This window comes from Canis lupus, chromosome 18, assembly GCF_048164855.1.
Source record: "Canis lupus baileyi chromosome 18, mCanLup2.hap1, whole genome shotgun sequence".
Lineage (NCBI taxonomy): Eukaryota > Metazoa > Chordata > Mammalia > Carnivora > Canidae > Canis > Canis lupus.
Window position 1 is genome coordinate 17,347,793 of NC_132855.1, and position 6,000 is coordinate 17,353,792.

General features: G+C 61.0%; 1 protein-coding gene across 5 annotated transcripts in view; it reads right to left on the reverse strand.

The window, feature by feature from the left end:
• ADCYAP1R1 (ADCYAP receptor type I) overlaps positions 1-5,415 on the reverse strand; it is a 58,268-nt gene extending 52,853 nt beyond the window's left edge. For 4 of the 5 annotated variants that reach the window (XM_072783590.1, XM_072783589.1, XM_072783586.1 and 1 more), the window contains exon 1: positions 5,276-5,415. The gene's annotated coding sequence lies outside the window, so the exon portion shown is untranslated. Of the gene's footprint in view, positions 1-473; positions 588-5,275 lie in introns of those variants that run through there. The other variant, XM_072783587.1, reaches the window with a different exon arrangement.
• Positions 5,416-6,000: the final 585 nt, after the last annotated feature.

The following is a 6,000-nucleotide window of genomic DNA, read 5'->3' on the forward strand; positions in this document are numbered from 1 at the left end:
CTCCCTCCCAGGGCAGGAAACCAGGAAGGGAAGACCAAAGGATAAAAATGTTACCTACCCCGACACCCTGCCCCCACCCCCCATGCCAAGTTCACCCTTCAAAGGGAGGAAACTACACTCGCTTCTGGAGAAGGAACAGGGAACCTCTAAAGCCTCTTTCCTCCTCAGTAGGGTCAGAGCTGATGAGGGCCACAGCCCGATGCCTGGGTAATGGGCATCCTCTCGATTGCAGGGCATCCTCTCGATTAATCATTACTGTTGATGCTCCTCTGGGTGTTCAAACCTTCCCCTTTCAGAGCCTGGCCTCTGAGGTCCTGTGCACAGTAAGTGACACAACCCAGGTCCCTGGAAGGGTCCCCCACGATCCCACCCACACCCTCCACTTGACACGTGGGAAACCTGGGCTCAGGGCAGGGAAGGGCTGGGCTGGAACGCACACATGCACATTGGGAGTGTTATCCCATCTCACTTACGAGGGTGTGAGGCCCCAAGGAACCAGGAGACTTTCCCAAAGTCACGCTGCAAAGCCCTTCCACACTGAGGAGTCCAGGCACATCTGCTGTCCTGGAAGGGATGCTGGGAGTTCTCTGCCAGGGAGAGACCCACCCCCCACGAAGTGGGATTGAGAGGGGAGGAGAGGGGGAGGAGGAAGCAGAAGATAATAATGGGGGTGGAGGGAGAGTCCGGATAGCAGGCAGGGGCCCGGTGGAAGGCAGTGGGAGGCGTGGAGGGAGAGGGTGGACAGGGAGGGAATGGAAGCCAGGAGCAGACCCCTGTTTGTTGACAGTCCAGGGAGCACCTCCCAGGCAGGGAGGGACTATGAGTGCCTCTCTATCTGCCTTTCCTTGTCACCCCCCCAGGCCCTCCTGAGTGGGCATGAGCCCCTGGAAGGGGGAGCCAGCTCTGATTCGCACATGACCCCAGCATACAGTGGGAGCCCAGAGACCTCCCCAGGGATCTCTGACAAGTGCCTGGAGAATGGGCTTGGGAGGGTGACTGGGGGTGCTCAGGGGCTCAGCAAGATGTCAGGGGGGTGGGAGGTTGATGCCAGTCTGCGGGTGCTGGAGACACTGCAGCCTTGGTCCCTGGGATAAGACAGGCGCACTGAAGGCCCCTAAGCTGGGGAGTGAAGTGAGAAGCTTCCCACTGAGGCAATACTCAGACGGCTGGCAAGCCGAGCAGAAGGGGAAAAACCCACACGGAGGCCATTCTCCGGATTCAGGGTGGAGGTGATGGAGGGGAATCCCTGGGCAGGGAATGGAAGGAAGGGAACAGAATCCAGAGACTCATGGAAAAGGGGAGAGGAAGGACTCCCTGGCCCATCTCGGGGCAAATGGCAGGAAGGAAATGTCAAAAGGGAACAGGAGGGAGGGGAAGAAACCAAAGGCAAGACCTGGTTCACTACACAGCCTTCAATCAGAAGCTGGGCCGCGTGGAGGAGCCTACAAAGGAGCTTTTTTTTTCCTCCGCCAAGCCTTTGCAGTGCCCATTTGTCGGGGGGAGAAGGGGAAGGTTGAGGATGGTGAAGGCAACGTATGGCACTGGATGGAGAGCATCCAGGTATCCTCAAGGTCAAGCCCACCTCCCATCACCACCTCTAGGAAGCCCGCCCTGGCTGCCTCTACCTCCACTGATTTCACCCTTGTCTGAGAACCATCAGCCCTAGATAAGGAGACCCTCCCTCCTGCCTGGGCCATTTCAGGTCTCATCCTGCTCACTGTGAGCTTCAAATCTTGTTGGAAACATGGGGCTTGTCCAGGTGTCACTGCATCTCCCTCCTGGTAGAGGCGGGCAGGGACCCGGACACAGAGGGTCAATGGAAAAGGGGACTCAGGACCTATGTGGTGAGCTAAAGCGACACACCATCATTTCATCTTCATGAATGCTGTCTCCAGGTGTCCTTAGATTTATCACACGTACACAGCAAAGACCTGTCTGGGGTGCAGTGCTGAGACCGGGCAGGGAGCCTCTCCTGGCACTGACCCATTAAGCAGATGGACACTCGGGGCTCCAGGCAGAGTGGAGGGAAGCATCCACGGCCCCCTAGGGCAGCTCGGCCTCCCAGGACTAAGCCCTTCCTCCTTTAATCTTTTAAATCACTTTTCTTCTCTGACCTTAGGCCAGAGGTTGGCAAACACTTCCAGCAGGTCCGAGCCAGCCTGTCCCCTATTTTTGTACAGCCAGGGAGCCAAGAAGGGTTTGTACATTTTTAAATGGTCAGGAAAAATTAAGACTCACATTTCATGGCACATAAAAAATTGTATGAAATTCAAATTTCAGCATCCCTAAGCAGAGTTTATCAGAACACAGCCACGCTCATCTGTTTACGTGTCACCTACGGTTGCTTTTCTGCTACAACAGCAGAACGAAGCAACTGCCACAGGGTGCACGGCCAGCGAAGCCTATTTACTATCTAGCCCCTTCCCGAAAAAGTTTGTCAACCCTCAGTCTAATCTCATGCAACACGTGCACTTTCTCCATTTGATTCCGTGTGCATCCAGACTTTCATTAAGGAAGACTTTTGTGATCTTCCTGTGGCCAATGTCCGAGTCCCCAGGTATGCAAGATCTGTGTGAGACAGTGTGTCCCAAAGTCCATATGTCTTTCTGCTGTTGCATGTCCTGCCCCAGCCCGGTGACAGGTGTCACTGGAAACCTACATGCCTCCTAGGCAGTGTGTCACTACCTCTTTGTGTGTCACTGTGGGGGTGGCTGTCACCATGTGCCTCTGACGGCATCCAGGGCTTAGTACAAATGTCGCCGCCAAGGAGTTTCTAAGCCTGTATGTTGCCAGGCAGCTGGACCACTAGGCCCAGCACGTTCAGTCCCTGGACTCAGATTGCTCTGTCCAGGGGCGGCCAAGGTTTCCCATGCCTTTGGCCCTACCAGGGTAGAGAGCCCCCAACAGCCCTATCTGGGGCATCAGACCTCTGCTCACATACCTCGTAAGACAGAAACTCACTGTCACCCCCAGGTACTGGCTCCATGCTGGGTGGCTCTCAGGGAAGTGAGGCCTTCCTGGCACTGAGCTGGGCTCCCGCTCTGCGCTTGGCACACCTTGGTTCTGCCCTCTGGCAGACAGCACAAAGTGTCCTCCACTTAACTGGTGCCAGCCCTTGGTCAATGAAGACTTCATCCCTGGGAGGATAGAGACCCAGGACACTCAATCTGAGGCCACCTCCCTAGGAAGAAAGCCACCTTGTGGCCTTAGCTCCTGTTTTTCCTAGCCCCTTAGCTGCACATACTGATTTGTAAATACCTTTTTTTTTTTTTTTAATTTATGATAGTCACACAGAGAGAGAGAGAGAGAGGCAGAGACACAGGCAGAGGGTGCAGGCTCCATACACCGGGAGCCCGACGTGGGATTTGATCCCGGGTCTCCAGGATCGTGCCCTGGGCCAAAGGCAGGCGCCAAACCGCTGCGCCACCCAGGGATCCCTGTAAATACCTATTTTATGTGTTTGTGTATTCAACACAAATTGAGGAGTGTCCCAAAGTAGAAGAGTGACAGGGAGGGGTGGCCACATAAAAAAAAGGGGGGGGGGCGAGGGGGTCCCAAAGTGTTTCTCCAATCAACCTCCTGCCAGCCTGAACTTTACACAAAAGAGGACTTTAATGGATGTTCAGCCTGGTTAGTCCTCAGAATGCAGGGAAGGGTCCCTCGAGAGGCTCCCCACTGACACCTGTCCTCACTGCACACAGGGACAAACAGACTAGAGGGAGCCGGGCCCAGATACAGACCCACCAATGAATCATCCATAGAGGAAGGGACCAGGACTGCATCCCTGGTCACCCTACCCACCTGTTGATGGATTGGTTGGAAGATTTGGCCAAGAGCCCACCCCAGTGTGTTGTTTCCAATGGGTATGTTCCAATTTCGGTTTGTATCCAGACTGGCACCTCTGCTTGCCCTCCCCAAGGTCAGCGGGGAGCAGGAGCCCCAGATTCAGCTGGGGACTCTGCCAACCCCACCCTCAGCCAGCACCGAACTGAGATTGGGGTCTCCTGAGAAAATCTGGGTGCTGCTGCCCACCCCCAAGCTCATAAATAGTTTTTCATCCCATTCACTAGTTCACATCCACTCAAAGCCTCGAGCCTGACCTGATGCTTGTCTCTCTCTGCCTAACAGCAGTCCCAAGGCAAGTGACCCTCCACTGATGGTGTGTAGCCCCATCCCACTCCCCAGGCACCCCACACACTGGGCTGTGCAACAGAAAAGCTAACTGCTGTGTGTTTCCTTCCTTTCTTTCTCTTTTTTTTTTTTTTTTCTCTCTTTTTTAGCGGGGAGAGGGGATGCTTTGTGGGACGCTATAGGGCCAGGGTAAAGTCAGGGACACTGACCACACTAAAAGCGTAGAAATGGTCTGGAGAATTCGCAGGGGCCCACCAGCCCTCCCCCAGCGGCTTCCAAAAGGGGCCTGAACTCCTTCCAGTGGTGAGGCTCCGCTCCCCAGCTCCGTGTGACATGCAATCAGCTTCTGGCCAGGCTCCCTCCTGAGCGGCTAGCTTCACCCCCTCCCCGGCCCTGGCCCCTTCGAAGGCCCTCAAAGCGCCAACATCCCGCCCAGGATGTGGCCCCCGCCTCCCGCAGCTGCAGCAGGAGCCTGTGCCTTTAAGGCGGCCGGCAGGGGTCTCGGGCTGGCCCTCTTGGGCCCAGGGAGGCCGGAGCTCCCCCCCCCCCCCCCCCCCCCCCCCCCGGCCCCCTTAGGGCGTCTCCTGCGAGACCACCACCCGCGCCCAGGCGTCAAGACCCCATCCCCTCTGCGCCGCGGGAAACCGAGAGACGACGCTCTTTTGGACAATCCCGAATGTGTCACTATGGGGGGGGCATTCTAGGCTGGCCCCTGCCCCCACCCCCCCTGCACGGCGCCTGCCCACCCCTCAGCCCCCCTGGGGACTGCGGTAGCCAGCAGCCAGGGCCCCTCCAGCGCTGCCTTCCCCATCCGCGTAGGCGCGTCCGTCTGCCTTGGGAGTAGGGAGACGGGTCCCTCTGGGTCCCCCTGGGTCCCTCGGTCTGGGTCCCCCTGGGTCCCCCTGGGTCCCCCCGGCCGCAGTGCCGGTCCTGCCCCAGGTTCTCCCTCTGGCGCGGGGAGGGGCTGCAGGGAGCTGCTGCCCCAGGTACTACCCCAGATGGGGGGGGGGGGGGGGTCGGGCTGTCGCGCAGGAAGGGAGCAGCAGCGGGAGGGGCCGCGGGGGTCGCCGAGGGGAGGAAGGGGCCGCTGCCCCCCGCGGGGACGAGGGTTCTGCATCGGGAGGGGCGGCCGGGCGGCCCTTACCTGCTCGCACCGGGCCTCGCGGCGGGCTGCGGGCTGCGGGCTGCGGGCTGCGGGCTGCGGGCGGACTCCGGCGGGAGGCCCGGGCTGGAGCGAGGGCGCCGAGGAGCGCGCGCCGAGCCCGGGTCCCCGCGTCCGCGTGTCCGCCGGCGGCCGGTGTCCGGGCCCCTGCGCCGCGGCGTGTGCGTGTGCGTGTGCGCACGCGGGGACCGCGCTCGCCGGAGCTGGAGCCGCCGCCGCCGCCAGTCACCGCCCGGGCCCGGGCGCGGCGCCCCCGCCCGCCCCCCGCGCCCCCGCGCCCCCGCGCCCCCCGCGCCCCGCGCCCCGCGCCCCGCGCCCCGCGGGCTCGGTCCTGCGGGAGAGGCGCCGCCAAGCCAGGCCGGGCCGGAGCGAGGCGAGCGACCACCGCCTCCGCCGCGCTCCTCGCAGGGTGGGGTGCGGGTGGGGGTGTGGACCAATGGGCGCCCGGGGGAGGGGTTAGCGGGGGGTGCGGGGGAGCGGGACCCCGCCCGCCGCGCTCGCCCGGCCGCCCCGACACCGCCCGAGCTGCGGGCGACCCCGGCGGCGGTGCGGAGGCGAGCGCGCGCCCCAAAGGGTCCGGGCTGGGCCGGGGCTCGCTGCCCCCCTTCCCAGCCTCCCCGAGCCAGAAAGCCCTCCTCTGCCCCCTTCCGCGTCCTCAGGAGTCCCTGCGGGTCCGTGGGTCTAGTCTGCGCTTCCTCCTCCGGGAA